The sequence below is a fragment of the Tachyglossus aculeatus genome, chromosome 14, assembly GCF_015852505.1.
Source record: "Tachyglossus aculeatus isolate mTacAcu1 chromosome 14, mTacAcu1.pri, whole genome shotgun sequence".
NCBI classification, from domain to species: domain Eukaryota; kingdom Metazoa; phylum Chordata; class Mammalia; order Monotremata; family Tachyglossidae; genus Tachyglossus; species Tachyglossus aculeatus.
In genome coordinates, this window is record NC_052079.1 from 11,335,239 (window position 1) to 11,362,297 (window position 27,059).

The following is a 27,059-nucleotide window of genomic DNA, read 5'->3' on the forward strand; positions in this document are numbered from 1 at the left end:
CGCAAATGAGAAAACTGAGGAGCATACAGGTTAAACGACTTGCCGAAGGTAAGACAGCAGCCTTGGGCTAGAAATGGGACTAGAACCCAGGTCTTCTGACACAAACCAGGGTTTTTCTTCCACTAGATCATGCGCACTCTCTCTCTCTCACACACACACACACACACACACACACACACACAAAATCTACAGTCTAGGAAACAAATCCTCAAATCTTTTCCTAAGGTGAATAACAAATTATTTTGGCCAACTGCACACATTCATTGCTGAGTCGATTGATGTTATTTCCATTACATCTCCATGGTATATGGTGGGCTTGTAAAGAATGTTGGTAGTGTGGTCAGTTGTACTTATTAAAAAAAAGAACATGGATGGCAAATACTGCCATGGGTGGGGTTTGTAGGTGATCCTGATAAAAAAAGTACTCCAGAAGCTGGGCATGTATATCTTGTAACAGGTCCTCATCTCACAGCCTTCCAAAGGTTTGGGCACCATCATGGCTTATAAACCTTCCATTTGATTGATGCCAATGATGAGATCCCGGAACTCAGACAGATGACCAACACTGAAGTAATGACCTCAGCAACATAGCCTCACTAGACAGGATGTATAACGTGAACGAATATCAGGATAATAATGACTAATACTTATCCTGAGAGTCCTACATGGGACAGGGACTAACTGACCTGATCATCTTGTATGTATCTCGGCACTTAAAACACTGCCTGACACACAGTAAGTGCTTAAATTCCATAATTATTATACTATCACTAGGCCATAATCACCTTGAGGGCAGGGATTGGGACTATTAACTACTGGACTCTTCCAAGCGAACTCCTTTTCCAAGGGAACTACTCCAATACCATTGATTGATAAGGCTACCCAAGCAGCTGCTCTATGGAAAGCTGAAAAGGGGCTCACAAGCTCAGGGAATTGAATATATTAAAGACATAGCGAGACAGTCTCCAACAATGCTACATAGGAATAGACTGTTGGAAGCCCATCATAGTCAGACCAGCCTGGTGGGCGGCAATCTGGCTGCTCTCTTTCAGTAAAGGTGTCAAAGATTAGGATAACATATAAGCAGACAGGGCCTGTATGGGACAAATCCATGAAAACAGCAAGGATCTGGTCTGACATATAAACAAGAAGGGAAAGGAAGTGCTGTGATTCAAAATGATTTAATGATTGTTTCTAGTTTAATCATTGGAAATTAATCATACCAGCAACCACTACTCCGGATCACTGAATTAGCTTGCTTCCATGCCCTGGATTGCCCTGCAGTTGTCTAATTTATTTAGCATTAGCAATCTTTCACAAGTTTCCATACAAAAACATAAATTAAGATTCATTTCTGGGCAGGTGACATTACCAAAGTCAACAATATGCTAGGAGATGCTTTCTTTGAAGTTTGTGTCATTTTTTTAACAGAATGTGAAAATGATGGCAGGATTTCAAAAATAATATTAACAAAGGCCAAATGATAACTGAGCAGATAAAGAGGGAGGAAATGTTCTACATCAGGGCATATTTATACATTTTTCCTATAGATGTGTTATTCTTGCATAAAGCTTAGGTTTGTTTTTCACACTTTCATTAACAGGCATATGTTTTAACACAATCCAAACATCATGTCTGGTTTTGAAAATGAATATTCATCCATTTAATAACAAAATCAGCTCTTTGTAACTAGGCTGGGAAGGATTCCAGGGCTTTTTGAGGGGAAGTGGTTTGTGTGGTTTTTTTCAATGGTATTGAAGTACTTACTATGTTCTAGGCACTGAACTAAGCACTGGGGTAGATAATAATAATTATGGTATTTGTTAACCACTTACTAGGTGCCAAGCACTGTTCTAAGTGCTGGATACAAGCTAATCAATTTGGACACAGTCCAGTCATTCATTTGATTGTATTTATTAAGTGCTTACTGTGTGTAGAGCACTGTACTAAGTGCTTGGGAAAGTACATTACAGTAATAAATCCCTGCCCACAACGAGCTCACAGCCTGGGTAGGGGGAAGGAGGGGGTTGTGAACCCACATAAGACTCACAGCTTTAACCCCATTTCACAGATGAGGTAACAGGCACAGAGAAGTGAAGCGACTTGCCCAAGGTCACACAGCAGACAAGTGGCAGAGCCAGGATTAGAACCCAGATCCCTCTGACTCCCAGGCCCACTAGTCAACAATGCTTCAAGAAAGGCCGTGTGGCCTAGGGGAAAGAGCAAGGACTTGGAAGTCAGGAGACTCAGGTTCTTGTTCTGACTACCACTTGTGGCTGTGGTATGACCTTGGGCAAATCAATTAATGGTATTTGAGTTCTCTCTATGTTCAGAACACTGTAATAAGCGCTTGGGAGAGTACGATATAACAAAGTTGACAGACATGTTCCCTGCCTTTGTGCCTCGATTTCCACATCTGTAAACTGGGGCTACAGTACCTCTTAACCTGTCCTCTTCATTCAATCGCATTTATTGAGTGCTTTCTGTGTGCAGAGCACTGTACTAAGTGCTTGGGAGAGTACAATACAACAATAAACAGACACATTCCCTGCCTAAAACTAGCTTACAGTCTTAGACTGTGAACTCTGTATAGGACAGGGACTGTGTCCAATCTGATTATCTTGTACCTATCCATCACTTGGTCCCTAGTAAATGCTTAATAAATGTTGTCCTCATCATTCTAGCTTATGTGCAACTGAGATTTATCAGTGAAACATTGGTAATTTGATAGACAGGCCAAATCCAGTAGTCTTTGGCTTTTCCCCTTTCACCACCCCAGTTGGGATACATAACGCACACATCAGTAACCTCGTTCAGTCGACTAGTGCATCTTCTAGTGACTTTGGGGCTGTTTGCCATTTCTGCCCCAACCTCTCTTTCCACCAGATAATGTCAGGAGAGGAAAGGGCAGTCCACAAGTGACACTACTCATTCGTTTTCAATTAATTCGAAAAACCTAGCTTTTTAATCAGCCCTTGGGCACAAGGGTCTAAATTCCTTTCTTAGTTTAGCCACTGGGCTGGAGGTGTTCGCTCAGAAGAGGGTTAATGGGCCTAGATAAGTACATGTGGACATCATGCAGCGTGAGTCCCCAAAGCCTCCCTCACAGAAACCTCTACCGGCACCCCTTCTCTATTGCTTCAAACTCAAAATTTGAAAACCAAATCAAGTGTGCTTCATGACTATCTAGAACGACTCTGTGGGGTTTAAAGAGAGAGAGAGAGGGAGAGAGAGAGAGAGCAAACAAGCACAGCCCTTAGATTCTTCCTCAGAAGAACCTGATCCTTGACTGTGTGACTAAGATGTTTGGCCGGGGGGTCGGGGGAAGACAGGAGTGGGGAGAGAGAGTGAGAGAAAGAGAGGTGACATCACCTCTTGGAGACTATTGTTCTCCCCTCATTAGTACAAGCTGTCCCCGCCAGAGGAAGAGAGGGACTGTTTCCAAAGACAGCCCAGGACCTAGCCACATTAACTGTCCCCAAGCACCCAGCAAACACAAAACTCCACACTGTCCTAGCTCTGCTGGGGACACCGTGCTCTCTCCTGGTACATTTCCATCCTCTAAATTCTTAGAGAGTGCAGATCGAGCTGGGCATGATCAAAACATTCTGCAGAAAAAAAATTAGATCTGATTTTCTTAATCTCAGGTCAAGTCCTGCCTGGGAATAATAAAAAAAAGCTAATATCCCAGAAAAAGCACTGAGGCCAAATAATCCCAGTTCTATTTCACTAGTTGCCTTGTGTCTGTCCAGTCCTATCTCTCTAGCCACCTTATCCTCTTGGAACAAATCGATTGACCAGGGAAGACACCTCTCTACCCCCAACCTCCTCCTCTTACCTACACTTTCTGTTGTCTTTCCCACCATAAATGTGTCCAGGGGTGCTATGAAGAGGGGGGCATGTGGAACTGAGCACCTGAAAGTTCTCCAGAATCTTAGGGCCAACACCTCAAAGATTACAGGAACCCCAAGGTTCCCAATTGGTTAGCACACTGACTCGAGGGAGAAAGAACATGGATCATTTAAGGACTACAATTAATAATGATGGTATTTGTTAAGCGCTTACTATATGTCAAGCACTGTTGTAAAAGCTGGGGTAGATGCAAGCTAATCCGGTTGGACACAGTCCCCATCCCACAGTCTTAATTCCCACTTCACAGATGAGGAAAGAGAAGCACAGAGAAGTGAATTGCCCAAGGCCACACAGCAGACAAGTGGCAGAGCCAGGATTAGAACCCACATCCTTCTGACACCAAGGCCCGTGTTCCATCCACTGGGTCATGCTGCTTCTTAATACTCTCTGAGGTTCCTCTAATTGAAGGTATTTATTGAACACCTCCCAACTAAGGTCTCACTGTGGCTAATGGAAAGAGCACAGGACTGGGAGTCAGGGAATCTAATCCTGCTTTAAAACTTTTATGCTGTGTGACTTCAGGCAAGTCATTCAACTTCTCTGGGCGTCCATTTCTTCACTTGTAATATAGGGATTCAATGCTGTTCTCCCTTCCTTTAGAATAAGTCTCATATGGGACAGGGTCTGAGTCTGATTTGATTTTTTTGTACTTGGGTACAAGAGTACTTGGGACATAGTAAATGCTTAACATACCACTAGTATTAATACTCATTACAATTCACCAGAACAGTTATGGTGGTATGGTGTCTCTACCTCTAGCTGAAATTTAGGGATTAAGAAATTTTGCATCAATTTCAAAGAAAGCAGATAAAATTGCAAAACTGATTGAAGAACCTGATGGAGAGGGGAGTGAAAAGGTGCTCAGAAGGAGTTGGCTTGGTGCAAGGAACTTTATGAAGACAAGAGAAACAGCCATGAGAAGCAGCATAGTGTAGTGGATAGAGCATGGGCCTGGGAATTAGAAGGTCATATAGGTTCTAATCCTGGCTCTGTCACCTGTCTGCTGTGTGAACTTGGGCAAATTATTTTATTTTTCTGTGCCTCAGATACCTTATCTGTAAAATGAGGATTCAGACTGTAAGCCCCACTTGGGACAGCGACTGTGTCCAATCCGACTTACTTGTATCTATCCCAGCACTTAGTACGTCTGGCACACAGTAAGTGCTTAAATACTGTAATTATCATCATCATCAAGAGGAAGGCTGTTAGTCAAGTTTTTCACTAAAAAAAAAAAAAAAAACAATCACTACTTAGTTGGTAGAACAAGTTTTTACTTCTGTAGTTTCCTGCAAAGACTCAGTCACACAGTGACTCAAAGTTGTGATTTTAAATTTTGAATTATTCTAACTGAAATAATTTTATTAGTGCTTAATATGACAGTGTGCAGCACATAAAAGAATTTCATATCACTTTTCCAGAGGTTCAGAAATGGATTCCAATTTATAACATGCAAGTCAAAGGGAAAACATACCCTACAGTACAACTGCTCACAATACAGCCACATTTATGAGGTACATATCATGGCTGAATCACAAGGTATGCCTTTTCATATTAATGTAAATGCTGAGGATGGCAAAAATACTAAGTGCTATAGCTTGTTAATATCCCAGGGAAAGACGAGAGGTTTGATGTGTTGCACAAACGGGAACTGCTTCCTCCCTAAAAATTCCTTTCGTGTTTGGCACCAACAGCCCACTAAGTGGCATGACGATTTTCAGTTATCTCTGAACCCTGACGAGGCATTCAGACCTGGAGGGAGGGAGCTGATTTTTGAGAAATTATTTATAGGAAGGAAATGACTCTTTTTTTGCTTCAGTTTTGGTATATGAAAGGAACCTCTTGTTAAGGACATCGTTAATGTTAGCAATTATTTAGCATTTACTGTGTGCAGAAACTGTACTAAGGACTTGGGAGAGTACAGTACAACAGAGTTGATAGATATATTCTCTGCACACAGGGAGCTTGCAGTCTAGAGGGAGAAACAGACAATAGAAATAAACACCATATGTACATAAGTGCTACAGGACTGAGGAGGGGCTAAATTTTAAGTGCCTGATTGACACAGACCACCTGTGCATCTGACATGGCAGCTGTCAGTCAAGAGTAGCCATAGCAAATCAGGAGGCACTAGCACAGACATATAACCCAGCGCTTAAAACAGTGCTTTCCACATAGTAAGTGCTTAACAAATACCATCATTATTATTATTATTATTATCCATGAAGTACTTTTGCCTTAATAGGATGAATCCATACTTGCAATCCCCATTTCTACCATGCTAAATTGTGGGGGAAAAAGCCTTCCCCACCATTCCTTCACTTGCTCCAGAATCAAATTTGTTTTAATTGGAAAGAAGCAAGAACCGTGAACTTGGTATAATCAGAGGTCAAGATTTCATAGTGAATCCCCATTACACTGTAAGATCCTTGTGGGCAGGGACCATGTCGCTTACTTTACTACAGTCTCCCAAATGTTACATACTATAGTGCTTTACACTCATGAAGCCCTCAATAAATACTGTTGACTGATTGAAGAACCACACGATGCAATAGCGAGAATTAAGAGTTTTGCTCAGATCACTGAGTTCACTGGCAGCACTTTTATTTTTACCAAACAGAATTGATCCTAGAGGCTGCCCTCTTTTTCATTACATTGTTCTTGAAATAAAAGTTCGTCGGTTGTCTTTTGTGAGGTAAATTAAGGAGAAAGTTCTTTCATTCATTCATTCAATAGTATGTATTGAGCACAGACTGCATGCAGAGCACTGTACCAAGCGCTTGGAAAGTTACAGATTCAGCACACCAAGACTGCGACTCTATCTTGTGTTTAGCAACATCTGTTGAGACGTTTCTTGCCAATTCTCCTAATTCATCTCACATTGCAGGAACCAATATATGTAAAGGTAAACAGTAATCAGTCAGTCAATAGTATTTATTGAGTTCCTACTCTGTGAACACTTCAATAAGTACTTGACAGAATACAGTAGAAAGATGAGATTCAATCCCTGCCTTCAAGGAGTTTAGGACTAAGCCAACCAGTTTCAGCTCAGCTCTTCTGGAAGAGACCTCTGCAGGTTCCAGAGCTACCTGGTGAAAACTCCACTCCCAAATGAAATCCGTTGTGCTTTACCTCCCTGGCTCGGTTTCCTTTGCGTGTACCGTAGGCCGACGCTGACAGTTTCAAAGAATACTGATGGGCCCTCACTTCTCTGCCACCAGACGCTGTCACTTTAACAGAGATGATTGGCATTAGATACCAAGCAGGTTTCTGGAAAGGAACTTGTGCACCTCTCGATGCCACATCTGGTAGCTGCAGATGGCATGGATTAACATAATTTTTTCCAGCAAACAACGTGCCAAAAGTGAAGTACAAAGTGACTTAGGCCTGATGTCAATTGTTTGTTCTTTGCCAATACCCACAATCTCCCTGCGATGGCTCTCACAAATCCTGGCAGCTCAAACTCGGCAGTTCAGCTAAGTGAGAGTGAAAGAACAGGTGTGAAATGAAAAAAATCAAGGTAAATGAGTGTCGTGTAAAAATCACCATGTGTGGAATGCATTAAGATATCTTCTGCAATGCATTCCCTGTTCAGTTAGGCTCGATTCATTATGTTTCTGCCATTTTGGAAGCCCCGCAGGACAAGAGATCTTCCGGAAAGCATAGAACAGACAACTCTCAATTTCTCACACTAAAGTGGAATCATTCATTTGTGAGGTACTATAATGGATGCCTGCTGTAAGCAGACCACAATAAGAAGTAAAATTCCCACCCATGAGAATCTTAGGACAAAATTATTACAGCTATTTGAAGTCCATGGATACTCTGATCACATTTCTATATCCCTGTCCAAGAAAATGAGGTTCTCAAACTCCTAACAAAGAGTTAATCCCAACTGGCTTCTTTTCCCCCCTCCCTATGCACACCTTTTGTGGGAATAAGGGCCAAATGGTGGAGAGAAAAGCTGGGAGCCAGAGAGAGAAGGAAGAAAGCAAAGAGCATAGATAATAGAACTGGAGACAAAATGTGATAATCAGGAACAATGATTGCCAGATGTACAGGATTTATTTCCTATCTCCTCAGTTATCTCTTTCCAGATGTGTTCCCTTTTATGCTTTGTTTTTGCCATCCTGCCTTACTACCTTGAAAGCTTCCCTCTTCACCAAGCCTATTAGTTAGCTGCTTTTTGACCTCCTGAACTTCCACATACCTTCACCTCATCCTTCTTTCTTTTGACCTCGACTCTCCCCACCCTCTTTCCTGACATTTTTCAGGATTGGAAAGAGTATTACTTAACATAGCTAAATTTATCCAGTGAAGAAGATCATTTAGGTGGCTATCTAAAGAGAATACCCAGAAGAAAGCCTCAATCTTCTAAATCAACAGCCTCAAGGGAATGGGATGGACAGCTGATAGCTTCAGTAATCCTTCCAATAAAAAGATTATAGACTTAAAATAGTTTACAGTTAGAACAAGACCTAGATAACCACAACTTCTTGCAGCTAGCTGGAGGGCCCCATATTCCTTATTCATTCATTCAATCGTATTTTTTGAGTGTTTATTGTGTGCAGAGCACTGTACTAAGCACTTGGGAAGTACAAATCGGCAACATATAGAGACGGTCCCTACCCAACAATGGGCTCTCAGCAGGATGAATGGCTACCACTGAATAGGCAATAAAATCCCTCTGGTAAGATTGCACATTTTGGGTTCCTAAAGGAGAATGCTTAGGGAGCATTCCAGACAGACAAAGTTTCTTAAAATCCTCTGATGAGAATATAATAGTTATTATTTTTTTAAATGGTATTTGTTATGTGCCAGGCACTGTACTAAGCACTGCAATATATACAAGCTTATCAGATTGGACACAGTCCCTGTCCCACATGGGGTTACCTTAATCTCCATTTTTCAGAAGAGGAAACTGAGGCATAGAGAAGTGAAGTGACTTGCCAAAGGCCACACAGCAGAAAAGCGTTCCTAGATTTGACCACTTTGAGTCCGAGATCCATGCTGCAACCACTAGGCCAGGCTAAGCACTTACTGTGTATCAAGCACTGTATTAAGTGCTGGGGTAGATACAAAACAACCTCTTTAAATACACCATAAAGGTCCTTCCAGGTCAACACAACTATGGGAGTACTTTACTGGACCCCTAATTGGTATGGAGAATTAAATGGGATATCCTCACGTTCCCACATAGCTACTGATTCTCCCCGCGGGATGTTGAAGGAAGCCTGCCCAATGTAATGGAGAATTGAGCAGAAAATTCAGATAATCCAAATCCAAAAGTCTTCAACTATGTAAAGCTACTTTTCTTTCCTCCACTACATAATGGGTCTAACAATAATTACCTAATTTCTGGGAGCATCAAACATCTGTAAACATCCCTGGGATCACCAGTTTGAAAGGACTCTGTAAACCTACGGTAATATTATGAAAGATATACTCCTACTGTTGAATTAAAATTCATCAGATTGTCTTTTAGAATGTTAAGGGTTAAAGGAAACTTTCCACAATGACGTTTAATGTGATGAGTGACTTCTAGTAACATATCGACATATACATTTCACTTGAAAGGTCAGTACACAACTGTTTCCAAACATACTCTCATTACCCAGATAAAGTTCCAACCAACTCCAGTGTCTCCCTTTCTGACTTGAGGAAAACAAGGGTCATAAAGCAGGCCAGCTACACCTTGCAAATGAAAGGATCTTTACAACTAGGCATAGTTTGATTCCTTATATTTGTCAAGGAGATAGAACTCAAGTCTTTTATTTGAGGGAGGAAATTAAAAGCCAGCATTTTCTTTGTACTGTAACAGTTCAACCATCCACTGCCCGCCATTCCAGCACAAAAAAAAGGAAAGACGTATCTTGGTGGGGGAATTCACAGAGTAATCTCCATGTTTCATAGACCACTTCATCACACTTTATAGTTGTTAGAGTAGGCCCATGGGTCCTTAATACAACTGAACTGCATTTCATTGTAGGGGGCTGGGAAGAGATTTTTCTAGTGCTTTCACCTCTTTAGATTTTCAGTTATAAATGTTGGGAGTCTACCAGTCATTTGAGGAGAAAGAGATTATCTCCACAAGACAGACAAGCATCCTGCTTTGTTAGAGGACTTTGGACAAGGTCACAGCAGAATAATTTCTCACAACTCCCGAAGATGTTCATCCAAAGCTTAAAAGACCCCCAAAAGTACTTCTGTGAAAAATCAGCAAAAAATATTGCTTTTGCACTCTTTACAATAGCTTCACTTTGGATTCACTAAGGAATGACCTGGCTTCACAGAGGCCCTGGCCTCTTAGAAGATGAGATGTGACAAACATCACACACTCCCCAGCTGATCCTCCAATTCAAGCAGCTCCTGGCTTTGCACTCTTTAAGTCACCCATCACCACACACATTACCATACATCACCATTTACTCCTTTCATTAAAAAAGATTATTTTACTCAATGGGGTGGAAGAGGGAACAAAATTGTATTCTGTTTAGAGTGAAACACAAATCCAATTATGAGCTGCTTGTCAAACAGTGAAATGTCTATTATGAAGCATAATTTTTCCTTCCAAAATAAGTTCACCTAGCAAATTGGCAAGTATTTTTATTTAAAATGTTCCTCCGTGTCAGTCATCTACAAAGTTAAGACTTGCTATTGCAGTTAGTGTTCTTTCTTACTTTATGCAGAATCGTACATGCCTCTAACTAGATAAGTCCCTGATAGATGAGAGTTGTCCTTCAAAAATGTGCCTGTTGCCAAAAGTTCCAGCGTTTTTTTTCCTCTTTCTGCAAGTGTGAAAATCACATCAAAGGAAAATATTCACTCCACTTTTTTTCACCCTGGGCTGCCTCCTGTATCTCTCTGTTGTTGCTGAGTCCCAAATAAAACACAAGTCAAAGTTAAGTTTCCTCACTTCTCTATGCCAACCTTGAATGGATATTGCAATGAGAATGTTTCAATCCTCACCTCCTGGCACAGATTATCTCAAGGAAAATGGGTTTCAAGGTTGAACCATTCTCATTTTTACTGATTCATTTAAGGAACCAGACCCTTAGATAAAGAATCCAACAGAAGGTGCAGAACTCTGTCCACAGAGGGAGTTCAGGAAATGCTGATGACTGACTTACTAGCTGACCCACCCTACTGTCAATGACCACATCTCATTCTGTAAGAGGCCTTTCCTACTCTTGGCCCTAGTATTAACAACCACCCTGAATTCATTGAAAGGGCAGGTCAGTACATTTGTAATTGACTCTAGGAAGGAAGAGTCTGGAGACATTGTCATTAAAATGTTCTATTTCTGGAGGGTGATCATCATAAAATTCATTTTGGAAGGAAAATTCCCATTAAAATGTTTCTGTCAAAGGCTGGCTTCCTCTCCAAAGTTAATAAATTCCATTCATCTTTATGAATAAAAAGGCTAAAAATGGTCAGAAATGTATCACAATTTGCTTGCTGGGGACTGGATGTGTCATGTGACTTTTTGTCAAAAGTCATTCTATTTGTCTCAACCATGGCACATGTTAAAGGAACGAACGCTTGAAGAATGTACAATGTTGGTAAGGGACATTTCTGTTGCCAAGGAAAGCTACTGATTATCTCTCATAATAAAATCCAAATTTCCTTTTAAATTGCTTATAGATTTACTGCAAAAGCCTCAGTAAACTTGCTCTTAATTCTTAATCTCCCACAGAGATTAGCAGAAAGTTCCTTCTGAAGCTGAAAAAATAAATAGTGTCCCATATTACAGTAACAAATATAAGATTCAGACCATCAAATACTCATGATTTAAAAAAAAGCTTCACTCTAGATTAAATGCTTCAATAACACAAAGAAATTGTTTCTGTCTGGAAAGTTCCAATTTGTTTCAGTTTCCTCAAAGCAGGTGCCATTTTCTGATGTCACAATGGACTTCAATTTTTTTCCTACTCTACTGTCATTTTCCACACTTGGGAACAAAGCTTTCTTCTCTCTTTCTGCTTGCTAAATCTATATACTCCTTTCTATGGCACTTTTACTTTGGTGAAGAAAGGGAAAACACAGGCTGTTAGTGGTTTCATTTGGAACACTTGCAATAAGATCCTCTATACTTATGGTAGCGTGGAGGGAAGACTACAACATGGGATTTTGCAGTGAGCAAAACTCATTGGTCTGGGAAGGCCTAGAAATAGTAGGGAAAGGCCAGAAGGTAGTGGTACCTATAGGAAAGGCTGCCATCTTCTAGTCTATACAGAAATAATGGTATTTATTAAGTACTCACTAAGTGCCAAGCACTGTACTAGAGGAGCAGCGTGGCTTAGCGGAAAAAGTACGGACTTGGGAGTCAGAGAACAAGGGTTCTAATCCCGGCTCCACCACTAATCTGCTGTGTGACCTTGGGCAAGCCACTTAACTTCCCCAAGCTTCAGTTACCTCATCTGTAAAATGGGGATTAAGACTGTGAGCCCCACGTGGGACAACCTGATTACCTTGTATCTACCCCAGGGATTAAAACAGTGCTTGGCACACAATAAGTGCTTAACAAATACCATAATTATTATTATTATTATTAATTACTAAGCTCTGAGGTAGATACGAGAATCAAGACATAACTCTTTTATCATAATCATCATTAGAATGATATTCCTAGTAAACAATAAATTGTATTTATTGACTCAGTTCTTTCTGTGTGCACAGCATCATACTGAGGACTTTTGAGAATTTAACATAGTGAACACATTCCCTGACTACAAGGAGCTCACAAGGTAACAAGGAAAATTTTGCTAGCAAGTTGTGCTACTGTACCTGGAAATTTAGTAAGTTCCTACCAAATTATTAATCAATTAATCTTTGGTTTTAATTAACATTTATTTTATGCAAAGCACTATAGTAAGTGCTTGGGAGAGTACAATAGAATTGGTAGATATGATCCCTGCCCTCAATTCATATGTTCTTCCAGGAGAAATCACCCCAGTGTTTAATTGCTTGTGCTCTTTCCATCTAACAAGGGGTTGTTGTCCACAGAAAATTTTAAAAAGTATTCATGAGCTCTCTAGACCCCAAAAAGCTGAAGAAAGCAATACTCTTTAAAGTAATGAAAGAAAGACACAGTAACTATACTTACAAGATCAAATAGCAATGACAATAAGTGCCAATAACAAGACTGGAATTAGGGGTTATTCTGTGTACCCCAGTAGATCATCATCATCAATCGTATTTATTGAGCACTTACTGTGTGCAGAGCACTGTACTAAGCACTTGGGAAGTACAAGCTGGCAACATATAGAGACAGTCCCTACCCAACAGTGGGCTCACAGTCTAAAAGGGGGAGACAGAGAACAAAACCAAACATACTAACAAAATAAAATAAATAGAATAGATATGTACAAGTAAAATAAATAGAGTAACAAATATGTACAAACATATATACATATATACAGGTGCTGTGGGGAAGAGAAGGAGGTAAGATGGGGGGATGGAGAGGGGGACGAGGGGGAGAGGAAGGAAGGGGCTTCTCTCTCATTATCCAATGTTAAACAGGTTCATCATTACCTAATCTAATATCTAACAATGTTAGATCTATTCAGCATAAGGGCAGCTTTCAAGTGTATTGGCGCAAGATGCCTTTTTGTTGAACAGTGTGGGAAAGATAACACTAACTCATGCTAAATTGAAACCAGCTTTAATCACTATTTAAGTCAGAATACTTCAAAGGTTGAGACAGAGCAGGGAGGTGCTTCAATCAAGGTATAAACTTTGAAGCACCACCTGGAAGCATGAAAATCTGTAAGAAATATGGACATTAAAATTCAATACTGTTCTCAATAAGCATGCTAGAAAGAGATCATAATGGACCCCCTATATTCTACTATAGTATGGACCAAAGGCTAACCTTCTCTGGATCCCTGGAGGAATGCCAAATGCCTTATTAATCAGTCAATCGTATTTATTGGGCACTTACTGTGTGCAGAGCACTGTACTAAGTGCTTGGGAAGTACAAGCTTATTACTGTTCAGACACCTGTGGCCAGCTTACTGGAAATCCCCCTGCCCAGCTGACTTGGTAGCCTCTACACTGTAAGCTCATTGTGGTTAGGTAATGTCTACCAACTCTGTTCATTTGTTATACTGTACTCTCCAGAGCAGTTAGTTCAGTGCTCTGCACACAGTAAGTGTGCAATAAGTATGATTGATTAGCCTTTCAACCTTCTCTCACTGTGACTGCCCCACCCTTATGCCTCCATGTACCGGCATTATGTGGGAAGAGAAGGAGTAGAGCTGAAATGAGAGTTCTAGAGCAAATTCAGAGGATTTGATCCCACCAATATGAGTGATGCCTCTGGATTTGCCTATGTTTTAGTCACCATGGCACTTAATACAATGCTCAGAGAGACACAAATTCAACAAATGCCATTACTGCTACTTAAAAGACCGCAACAGCTTTCATAGTACCAGTGTATGCTAAACTCCACACTCTCAGCAATGGCATAAAAAAAAAAAGATGAAGTCACAGTAGTGCTTGCTCGCAACAATTATTTCCAAAAGCTTTTAAAATGTTTGCTTTGTGCAAAGCTAGTACCTGCTCGCAACTATTATTATTTCCAAAAGCTTTTAAAATGTTCGCTTTGTGCAAAGCACTGTCCCAATCACTGAGGGGGATGATCAGACATGACTCCAACCCTCAGGGAGCCCATGGAATCTCTCCTGGCTATAAGTATCATCAGAAGAATTTGAGACGGAGGTTCATGAACTGCAAGGTGCAGATGGCTGTGCTCTTGAAGCACAAACAAGATGATATGCAAATGGTTACAAATCACTATGCAGATTCAGCACGACTCCATGGATTAACAATAAATTCAGGAAACCCTACACACTTGTAACCAAATAAGTTCTGATTTGCTGATGAAAATAATGCTGTCACTGGATTCTGCTAGGCAGGCAGTATACTCGCCAGTGATACACGGAAAGACAATAGAAAACAGAAGCCAAAAGGGTTGGCAACAGACTGAGAGACTCAATATCATGACAAGACATCAAGGTCAATACTAAACTGAAGCTCTACAGAGCCTTTTCATTCAATTGTATTTATTGAGCACTTATTGTGTGCAGAGCACTGTAGTAAGCACTTGAAGTACAAATCGACAACATATAGAGAGGGAACAACGGGCTCAGTCTCTGCAGAGCCTTCTGGTATCCAATCTTCCCTGTGTGACCCACATCTATTACATCAACATCCCCCACAGATCCTATTTAACTTCAAACAGAAGGACCAAAATAACCAACAATAAAGTCCCTCTAGACTGTAAGCTTGTTATGGACAGGGAACTTGTCTCCTAGTTCTGTTGTACTCTCCACCTAGGAAGAGCTCTATACCACTGATTGCATGAAGTCCTAGAATGATTAGTAGTAATAGTATTAATTAAGCACTTACTGTGTGCAGAGCTCTGTACTAAGCGCTGGGAAAGAGTAAAGAGGTGGTAAGTAGATACTGACCCTGTCCCTCAAGGGGCTCACAATTGATGAGCCCACCAGCATTTAAAGCAATGCTCATAGCAACAATGCTTTGCTGGTGGGATACATGAAGAGAAAGGACATCAATGGGATACCTTAGCAACTGCTGCATGGTGAACTGAAAGAAAACACACATAAACTAGGAGGGAAGAATAAATTGCTTAGAGACACAGTGAAGCAGTGTGGCTCAGTGGAAAGAGCACGGGCTTGGGCGTCAGAGGTCATAGGTTCTAATTCCGACTCCGCCACTGGTCGGCTGTGTGACTTTGGCCAGTCCCTTAACTTCTCTGGGCCTCAGTTATCTCATCTGGAAAATGGGGAATAAGATTGTGAGCTCCACGTGGGACAACCTGATCACCTTGTATCCCCCTCAGTGCTTAGAAAGTGCTTGGCATATGGTAAGCGCTTAAATACCAAAATCATTATTATTATTATTACTGAGGCTATGGACCTGCTTGGTGAGCAGCATTTGGAAGTAGGGGTGCTTCGCTTGTGCAAGCCCTTCATGGGACGATAAGCAGGTTGAGGGCAGGGGATGTTTCTACCAATTCTGTTAATAACAATAATAATAATAATAACAACTATTACTATTGTATTTGCTAAACACTTTACTACGTGCCATGCACTTTTCTAAGCGCTAGGGTAGATACGAAGTAATCAGGTTGGTCACAGTCCCTGTCTCACATGGGGCTCACAGTCTTAATCCTCATTTACAGATGAGGTAACTGAGGCACAGAAAAGATTTGTCCAAGGTTACACAGTAGATGTGTTATATTGTTATAACAAGTGTTATAGTGTACTCTCCCAAATGCTTAGTGCAGTGATCTGCACACAGTACAAATGTGATAAATACAATTGGTTGATTGATAAAGATCAGTTTACCAAGAGGCGGCCCTAAATGGGACAGACCCGATAACATCACAAGGAAGTATCTTCAGTATCCCAACATGCATTTAGTGGCAAACATGCAGCTTTTCAGGATCATTCACGTGCACAGAGAAGATCTCACTGGAGTACCATAGTCTCCAAAAATGGGCAGCTGAAATATAACCTTCCCTAGGTGAAGCAGGTAAAATGCACATTATGTAGTAAAAGTTTACAGTACTAAGTGCTTAAGCAATTTTTCATGACTACTCAAATGGGCAAGACTGGATACTCTGCTAGACCCACTTAGGTGTGTGTCAATGAAAATGGACACAGTGAATACGGGTAGTTCAGGAGAGGATGGATGATTTTTTTCCTGGATTATTGCAACAAAATAGCCCTAAATTAACCCATTTGAAACAGTGAAGAGTGTCTGGTCAATTTCATAATGATAAGATCACCCTCCCTACCTCTTTCCAAAAGGTAAATTCATAGATAAAAATCAAACAGCTATCAGTATTTGACAGTTTCACTAAACACAGTCAATAGTAGACAACGGGCTATTGTCCCAAGAATTGCTCCTGAGCAATTTCAAGGAGCTTTACTGTGTGTTCAATAACGTTGCCTTAAGTCATTTTGCTAAGAGTGATTTGAAACAAGATTCAAGGCTCCCATTGTGGATGCATTGTTTACCTTTTGTAATGAGTCACGTTCTCTTCGGGGCGAGAGTTTAAGGCCACAGAAGCCGTTCATCTCGGGCCTGAACAACTTCAGAGAGATCAAGAAGGGTTGTTTGAGCCCCTGCTGCTTAACGCTGAGCAAAGGGCAAGAAGCTGAGTGCAGTTCCAGTCCACAACACGAGCTCCTGACCTCATCCAGTGTTGGGGAAGGTGAATGGTGGTCTGCACTCCATTCCAAAATACACCTGGAAATGCTTGCTTTTACGCATCTGAAGCACCAAAGGCCCAGAGAGCCCCAGCCCCTGCGTTGATTGCTGCCTGGATATCAGACTAAAGCCAAGGTCATATCAAAGGGAATCTAGCCAAGCCGTAAGGCATTAAGTGCCTTTCCTCCCTTTCCTTCCCCTTCTTACCCTGTCCCCTCCATCTACCCTCCCCACCCTTACTTTAACCCAGGAAACCACCTGACTTGGAAGTCAGTTCACACTGATGAACAAGCCAGCTGAAGACAGGCTCTAGCCCTGGAAACTTCTCCTCGCTAACTAGCTGATCTTTGTCTGAGAAATCGCTTCGGTTTGTTTATTTTACACTTCGAGTTCACATTCAAAACTCTTCCTCCTGGCAAGTGTTTGTTGGTGTTTACAGTGGCTCCCGAGATTGCACCATTAACACAAATGGGGAATTCAGTGTCTTTGCCCCTAACACGGGGTCTAGGAGCTTATTTCCAAGAGTAATGAATTTAAAACAAACTTACTTTAGGAATACATAGGCACCACAAGTTTTGCACACAAGATTTTAAGCATATTTATACATTTAAAAATCAGATGTTTATTGTGCCATTATTTCTAAACTACTTTATCCATTCTATGGTCCTGATTAATTCAACCAAAAAAAAAAAAAAAAAAACAACCCGCTTGCAAGCTTTTGTGATGCCACAACTTCAGAAGACACTAAACACTTAGAAGGTTGGGAATGTTTACTCTTTAGAAAAAATGAATACCACTGACAAACACCTCAATTGAATGGCTGCTACAATAGTCCCAAATTAGCCAGCTAATTAGTACCTTTTGTTTATTTGAACCGAACATTTTACTTGGAAAAAACAAAAAAGTGAGGGCAAAACATATCAAAATGTGGGTTCCTTTGCCACCAATAAGGAGGTGCTGCCTTCAGTAGTGCAAAAAAGTTTCAATCACAACTTTTGTACTGCAGCTTGCGGGACCATTGCATGCATATTAGCAGGGCTAATGGATCGCCTGGACATCCATAGGCCAAATGAAGGATTAGTTTCACCTGGGCTAATGTCATCCTCAACAAATATTGAAAATAGAATTTCACTTTCAGTCCTTCAGAAGGAAGTAAAGCACTGTTCAGCCATAGTCACTTTTACATACCAAACGTTCCACCTCCAATCTTTCACCCACCATAAGACTTATCCATACAAGACAAGTGGTCACCCAAGGGTCAAAATTCCCCAGAAGAAGGCACCATCAGCAAGAAATCCCAACCACCATCCAAAAAACTCTAAATGGGCAAGTGAATTGTGCCATTTTGCCACAGACTTGTAGGTTGCGTGGTCTTGTCTATTGTACTAGCAGCTGCAGGCTAACTTTGCTCTCTAATTTTATTCTGGAATATTTTCTGCCTCTAGTTCTTCTGGCCAGATGTGGGGTCGCTTTTACACCACTGTGGGAGATTAAAGAATGGCTCAGGGAGGCAAGCACTGGATTCACCTTGTTTTGGTGTATGGGATTGTTGACCATTAGGAAGTTTTTGGTAATAGTAGTAATAGTCATTCCAAATCTGCCCAGATGTAGAAGCCACATCTGTCCACTGAAACCACTGCCCTCATTTACATGTGCTCTGGAAAACTGTAAGGTGTTTCGGTTTGATGAGTTCAATAAATGCCATTGATTGATTGGGTGCTGATCCTCACTTTTTGTCATCCCTCCACCCGCAGTAACTCTTATGTTTTTAAACTCTGTTATTAATAATGGTAATAATAACAATGGTATTTAAGTGCTTACTATGTTCCAAGCACTGCACTGTGTTGGGGCACATATAAGATAATCAGGCTCGACGCATTCTGTGTCCTATATGGGGCTCACACTCTAAATAGGAGGGAGAACAGGGAATACTGAATCCTTATTTCACAGATGAGGAAATGGAGGCATTGAAAAGCTAAGTGACTTGCTCAAGGACAAACAGCTGTTGCTTCTCCTTACTTGTAATTTATCTTAGTACCTCTCTCCCCTGCTAGATTATAAAATCCTTGAAGACAGGTGTTATGCCTACAGACTCTATTGCCCTTCCCAAGTGCTTAGTACAGTGGTCAGTGCTGTACTGTAAATTCTCAATGACTACTACGGATTAATTCACTGATTTAACAGCATATTTGAAAGCAGTGATGTCCTGTCAGTTCTGGAAGAACATCCAGCGCTTTGAACAGTGCTCTGCACATAGTAAGCACTTAATAAATGTAATTACACATATGTCTTCATCACACAATTTGCATACAAAACAATGCCAACATTCAGGAATGTTCTTCCCACAACATAAATCTGTTCTTGGTATAACGTGATCCTTAAATTTGCTAAATTAGATTCCATGTAGGATTATGCCCACTGTTGGGTAGGGACCGTCTCTATATGTTGCCAACTTGTACTTCCCAAGTGCTTAGTACAGTGCTCTGCACACAGTAAGCGCTCAATAAATACGATTGATTGATTATGCAACATATAAATGACATCGAAACACGATGTGGCTATGCTTCCCAGCCCCTGCCTCAACTTTACTGAACTATATTGTACAGTATGTAGTAGTAGTAGTAATTTCAGTTATTAAGTGCTATGTGCAGATCACAATACTAAGTGCTGGGAAATAACTAGACATGGTCCCTGTCCCTCATAGGACTCTTTGTGTTTTGGTAACTTTATAGTATTCAATACAGTCCAGTAAAATATGGACAAGTGGCAAGGGTATAATGCATTCAGTATCAAAACGCAAGAGTCAGGTGATCTCTTTGAACTACCGCCCTCTTAGCCTATTAATTTCCATGAACTTAACGGGTATTATATAGTGATGTACCCATAACAAAAGGATCTTGAGGAACCCAATTACCACCTTAAAGCAGATACGAGTGCATTTTGAATACAGGCAGTCTTCGGACTTCTGACCCATTGGTTCCTGAACAACTGCGCCTTAAATCGAAGCATCATATTATTATACTAGGAACAATGTTATATAATGGGGGGGAATCAAGGTTGGATGCCCTATCTTCAGCAAACTGTCCCAGAATTGTGCACTCCATCAATTACAGTTGAGGAATGTAGTTATGTTATTGTATGTATATTGAGTCAGGGTTGCAGGATAGGAAGCCAACTTTTACTTTGGAAGAAAAATGGATGTCTCGACCTTCCCTCGGAACTCTGTAGGGTAAACTCCATTAGAAGAACCCCAGTTCCCTGTCCCTCAGTCTCTCAGCCTGTCTTCCAACCCCATTCAGACCTTTTAAAATTCTTCCCCCTTTTCCCTGTGGCACTTCAGCACCTCCAAACGACCAAAGCTAATTGCACAGTAGACTGTAAAGTCACTGTGGGCAGGGAATGTACCTACTAACTCTGTTATATTGTACTCTCCCAAGTTTTTAGTACAGTACTCTGTGTGCAGTAAGCACTCAATAAATGATTGTTTGAAGACTGATGTTGTCAAGTTGAACCAATGTGTTGTAAAGCTGATGCAAATTTTAAAATCTAGTGTCATTTGTCTTAAAACATCTTTAAGTCAAGGACTGCCGGTACTCTTCTTCAACTTCAGGGGCAGTTACCATCCAGTGACTACTTTATCTTCCCAATTATACTGAGATTTGTTAATTCTAAAAATCTTTCTTGGTGGGTGGTTCTGCTATTACAAACTTTTCCCTGTAAGTCTAGAGTATTTTCCCACCTATTTTCTAATGAAGCAAAGCACTGAAAGATAGTGCAGCACTGAAATGAGCAATGAACTTGTTTTCGTTGCTGTTTTCTTTGTTGTTGTTGTTGTTCTATGTGTAAGATTTACATTCTCAGCCCACAGAAGAAGTGTTTACCAGCAATTCAAAATTTCCTCCATCTCTTCCCACACCTACTGGTGGGATAATAATGATGCATCCTATGGCAGCATAGTCTGTGAATCATGTTTTTCATTTTTATTAACTTCTTCACATCTCTCAGCTTGATTTAAGGAGCTACTTGATGTATTCCAAACCCTGGATCCAGAGGTCCAAATGAATTTGCATGACCAGTCCAAACCTGTACTTCACTTTGGCAGTACAGGATTTTATTTATTATTATTATCTAGATGTGCTGGGTTTTATCACTTGAAGGTACAGAGATTCAAAATGCATCAAACTGTCATGCAAATTAATCAATTAATGGCATTTATTGAGCACTTATTGTGTGCACAGCACTAAACTAAACACCTGAGAGAGCACAACAGAATTGGTAGACTCGATCCCGCAAGAAGCTTACAATTTAGTTTTTATTTTAGTAGTAGTCACAATTCTAAAGCTGAAGAATATATGAGAAGTAAACTTCAATTATCTGTAGAAATGTAAACCAGATCTTAAAACTCTCTTTCCAGTAGTCATATTATGCATATGTTCAATTTCATTTTATCCATTGGGATAAAGTCTGCAATGTTGTTAGCTAACATTGCACAATGCAGGTCTTACGATTGGAAGTATTACAGTAACAAATTTGAAGACTTAGAATGAGGTCCCACATAAAACTTCCAAACTCCTCATAAATCATGTATTGAAACTTCCGATCCAAAAATATTATTCTGTAAGCCAAGGTACTAAGTGAAATGCACATTCTTCGTGGGATGAGCCACTAAAAAGGGGCTATATTTAAAACTGAAGTTGAAAATTGAAGAAGCAAAACTGAGAATAGTTTCCCGATAGTTAAGAATATATGGGATACATTCAGCTGGTCCCTTAAATGACTCACCGTAGGTAAAATGAAGAATGATCACTTCAAAAATGAGAAGACTTTCCCAATCAATAAAGTGAAACGAAACTAAATGTCAGCAGTTTGAGGGTAAAACCAAGCAGAAAGCACAATGACCGAAAAAGATAAAAGTGAAATAGTGACAACAAACCAAAAGCATTTACGATTTTGACCAAATCAAATGTATTTCAGTTAATTTTCCCCTAACTTTCACACTTGAAAGTATTTTTGGTGGGAGATATTGCCGTTTAAAACTTCACTCTTGCATTTCTGGGTGTAATTAAAGGCCATAGGGTACCCCCAAATCAATGACTCCTGAGTGCCAGCAGCTCTGGTAGCCAAAATAAAGATGTAAATCTTTAATATCTCATCAATTCAATGTAAGATCACTTGGGGCAGGGAACCTGCCTCCCTTATTTTCTCGAGTTACACTATACTCTCAATCACCGAAGTCTTCCTTTTGAAATTCTGTTACTCCTGCTGCAAAACCCTATCCTTTTTAAGTGTTCTCACTCAAGGTTCTTTGATATTAAAAGGCAAGAATGTTTCAAAGTGACCCAACCACTATTCTATTTTCTCTTGGGAACAAAAAGAATTATCAAAGGAAGACACTGCTTTACAAAAACAAACAAACAGCCCCCAAGGTCATAAATCTGGGAAACGGAGGAAGACAATACACCAGAGAAAGTAACTAAACTTTTGCCTCGGCTGATAAGGCCGGGATTTGTTGCTCTTAAAAAGACTAGCACTGAATTAGCACCTCATCAACCTTCTGAACGGTGAAAGCTAGTCCGGAAAGCCCATCTAAAGGATAAGACATACTGTCTCGCTATAATTCACTTCAGTGTAGGTACTCTGTTTTTCCAGTTACGTTTGTTTCAGAATTTGCTGCCGCTGTTAGGTTTTTGTGAAGGTCCGTAGAAATTATGAGGGTGTCCAGAAGTCTAAACCTCTAACTAAAATCGCTTTGTGTCCCTGAATTTTCCCAAATTACGCGACGTGAATAAACTAAAAACTTGATTTCCTTCCTTGTCAGAATCCGTGGGGTCAGTCGGGGCAGAGAACGGTAATCTTGGGTCATTAAAAGGATTGGGTGTTGGGAATTTTTTTTAATTACGACAACCTTCGGGCTTCACTGACCAACTCTTCCTCCAACTCCATCAGACTTTTCCCAGGATCCAGAGACGTCGTCCCAATTTTGAGAGGCTGCTCTCTTCCCACTTGATCGATCTTGCTGATTTGCCCAGGACATGAGTCAAGCTACTTTTCCCCGGTTTGGGGGAACCGTGGGCAGACGCCATCCCGAAGTGAGTTGAAGGAGAGGAGGTCCCAGTCACTTGTGTCCCCCAGGCTCTCTGTCCTTCTGAAATTCAACCCCCCCTCCCCTTTCCCGACTGGGTCATGGGCATTCCTGGGGCGAGAGGTGGAGCGGGGGAGACCCCCTTCCCAGGAGACTTCCTTCTGAGTCCCCCTGACCCTCCTCCAGCTCCAGGCAGCAGCGTCCCAGGGGGCAAATTTGCAGGCCCCTTAAGCCTGGTGTTTTGACAGCTGGATGTGGGGGGCGGGGGCGGCCCCTGCCCTTGCCCCAGCCAACTTTGTCCCCAATCCTGACCATGCTCGGAGAGTAAAGTCCGGGGGAGGGATGTTCTTGGGGAGGGGGCTGCAGGGGGGTCTCAATGACCGGGTCCGGGGCGGGGGGGACGGTCCCCCAGGGGGTGTGAATGACGGGGTCATGGGCGGGGATGAGTGCGTCCATAGGGGGGCCTGCAGGGGGTCTGAATGATGGAGTGGGGGGAAGAGGATGAGTGTGTCCATAGGGGGTACTGTAGGGGGTGTGAATGATGGGGGGTGAGTGTGTCCATGGGGGTCCTGTAGGGGGTCTGAATGATGGAGTGGGGGGAAGGGGATGAGTGTATCTGTAGGGAGTCCTGTAGTGGATGTGAATGATGGGGGGGGGGGGATGAGTGCGTCCATAGGGGGGTCCTGCAGGGGGTGTGAATGATGGGGGGGATTGAGTGTGTTCATAGGGGGTCCTGTAGGGGTGTGAATGATGGAGTGGGGGGAAGAGGATGAGTGTGTCTATAAGAGGTTCTGTAGGGGGTGTGAATGATGGGGGGAGGGGATGAGTGTGTCCATAGGGGGTCCTGTAGGGGGTGTGAGTGATGGGGGGTTGGAATGAGTGTGTCTATAGGGGGTGTGAATGATGGGGTGGGGGGAAGGGGTTGAGTGGGTCCATAGGGGTCCTGTAGGGGGTGTGAATGATGGGGGGAGTGTGTCCATAGGGGGTCCTGCAGCGGGGGGGGGGGGGGTGAATGATGGGGGGGGCGGGGGATGAGTGTGTCCATAGTGGGTCCTGAGAATCAGGGGTGGGGGGGGAGATGAGTGTCTACGTGGGGAAGGGGGGGAGGGGGTCCTGCGGAGGGTGTGCCAGAGAGTGGGAGAGTTGTCGGGATCGGGGGCTTACCTTGAGGTCGACGATGGAGCAGGCGATCTCTCGGACGTGCGCCAGGCTGTAGTCCCCGGACGAGTCCTGCAGCAGCAGCACCGGCTCCCGGCTCAGCCCCAGCTGCAGCTGGAAGGAGATGCCCGGGCCGGGAGCGGCCGCGGCGGCGAGGGGGAGAGGGAGAGGGGGGCCCGGGCCGATGGGGGGGCCCGGGATGGGGGGGCCCGGGCCGATGGGGGGGCCCGGGATGGGGGGGCCCGGCCCGGGGGCGGCGGGGCCCGGGCAGGGGCCGCTCATGGGCGCCGGCCACCCGGGGGAAAAGTTGGCGGGAGGAGGCCGGGACAAGGCTCCCAACTTTCCGGGCTGGGAGCAGGGAGCTGGGAGCTGGGAGCAGGGAAGCCGGGAAGCCGGGGTCCGGGCGGGAGGCCGGCCCGGGGGGCGGGGCAGGGGGCGGGCGGGGAGACATTGGGCCCATCCTCTCCCGTCCCCCCACCCCGGGTGCGAGCAGACCGACTAGCGACATTTAAGTATTAGAAACAAAATGGTAAGAGCCTCTGATCAGGTTTTTTAAGCAGCGTGGCTCAGTGGAGTCAGAGGTCATGGGTTCGAATCCCCACCCCTCCAATTCGTTCATTCACTGAATCCTATTTAGTGAGCGCTTACTGTGCGCAGAGCACTGTCCTAAACCCTTGGGAACTACAAGTTGGCAACAGATAGAGACGGTCCCTACCCAACAGCGGGCTCACATTGGTCAGCTGGGTGACTTTGAGCAAGTCACTTCACTTCTCTGTGCCTCAGTTACCTCATCTGTAAAATAATAATAATAATGATGGCATTTATTAAGCGCTTTATTATGTGCAAAGCACTGTTCTAAGCGCTGGGGCGGTTACAATCAATCAATCATATTTATTGAGCACTTACTGTGTGCTGAGCGCTTACTGTGTGCAGAGCACTGTACTAAGCGCTTGGGAAGTACATGTTGACTGTTCTAAGCGCTGGGGAGGTTACAATCAATCAATCAGTCATATTTATTGAGCGTTTACTGTGTGCAGAGCAGTACAGTACAGAGCACAAGTTGGCAACATATAGAGACAATCCCTACCCAACAGTGGGCTCACAGTCTGGAAGGGGGATACAGAGAACAAGACAAAACATATTAACAAAATAAAATAAATAGAATAGATAGAAAAGAATAGATCAGGTTGTCCCATGGGGGGACTCACAGTCTTAATCCCCGTTTTACAGATGAGGTAACTGAGGCACAGAGAAGATAAGTGACTTGCCCAAAGTCACACCGCTGGCAATTGGCAGAGTCGGGATTTGAATCGATTCCTTCATTCATTCAATCGTATTTACTGAGCGGTTACTGTGTGCAGAGCACTGTACTAAGCGCTTGGGAAGTACAAGCTGGCAACATATAGAGACGGTCCCTACCCAACCACGGGCTCACATGACTTCTGACTCCAAAGCCCGTGCTCTTTCCAGACTGTAAGCCCCCCCCCCCCCGCCCCCCCGTGGGACAACCTGATCACCTTGTAACCTCCCCTTCGCTTAGAACAGTGCTTTGCACATAGTAAGTGCTTAATAAATGCCATCACTATTATCTCCCCCTTTTAGACTGTGAACCCACTGTTGGCTAGGGACTGTCTCTATATGTTGCCAACTTGTACTTCCCAAGCGCTTAGTACAGTGCTCTGCACACAGTAAGCGCTCAATAAATACGATTGATGATGATGATGATGATTTAAGAGAAGCAGCGTGGCCTAATGGAGTGAGCAAGGACCTGAGAGTCAGAGGAATTGGGTTCTAATCCCAGTTCTGCCATTTACCGGCTGTGTGACCTTGGGCAAGTCACTTAACTCTTCTGTGGCTCAGCTGCTTTGCCTGGAAAATGGGGATTATCTTTCCCCCTACCTGGACTCCCAGCTCTGTCTGGGACAGAGACTGGTTTCAACCTGATTGCCTTGAATCTACCACCCCAGCACTTAGTACAGTGCCTGGCGCATAGTAAGTGCTTAATAAATGCCACAATTATTCATATTCAAAGAAAGGGACAATGAGAGACAGGAAGGCAGGGATGGGGAGCTGTGCCTAATGTATCCTACTTTTGATCTGGTCGCCATCATCCTACCCATATGAAGATGTTTCAGATACCATCCTTCAACAGGATGCCAAGCTCGCTCTCTTCCTCCCTTCAAAGCCCTGGGTAGGGACCATCTCTATATGTTGCCAACTTGTACTTCCCAAGCGCTTAGTACAGTGCTCTGCACACAGTAAGTGCTCAATAAATACGAATGAGTGAATGAATGATGAGATCAAAGGAACAAACCAAACCGTGAGCCAGACCTATAGTGAGGTTGCTTTTTTTACTGCTTGCTCTGATTTTCAGGCCATAACTGATTCAAAATAGCTCACCCATCTGCCGGCATCTGTCTCTTGACTACTGTTTTCCTTGGGATTCTCCTTTGGTCCCTCTCCTTACAATCCTTCCTTCAGCTCCTGAAGGGCAAACCGTCTTCCAGGCCTCGCTGGAAGCAGAATTCATCCTGCAACTTGTGTTAAACAAGATGTATAACTGTCATGGGTGGAATTGGTCTAAACTATCATCATTCTCATTCATCGAGACTGAACAACAACTTCATTGCCATGTTTTTATCTGGAGTCTGACATTTTGTTCCTGCCT

General features: G+C 42.6%; 1 protein-coding gene across 4 annotated transcripts in view; it reads right to left on the bottom strand.

Annotated features, from left to right (window-relative positions):
- PRKD1 (protein kinase D1) overlaps positions 1-24,533 on the bottom strand; it is a 168,215-nt gene extending 143,682 nt beyond the window's left edge. For 2 of the 4 annotated variants that reach the window (XM_038756613.1, XM_038756612.1), the window contains exon 1: positions 24,398-24,462. The gene's annotated coding sequence lies outside the window, so the exon portion shown is untranslated. Of the gene's footprint in view, positions 1-24,397 lie in introns of all 4 variants that reach the window. The other 2 variants (XM_038756614.1, XM_038756615.1) reach the window with 2 other exon arrangements.
- Between the last annotated feature and the right edge of the window lie 2,526 nt (positions 24,534-27,059).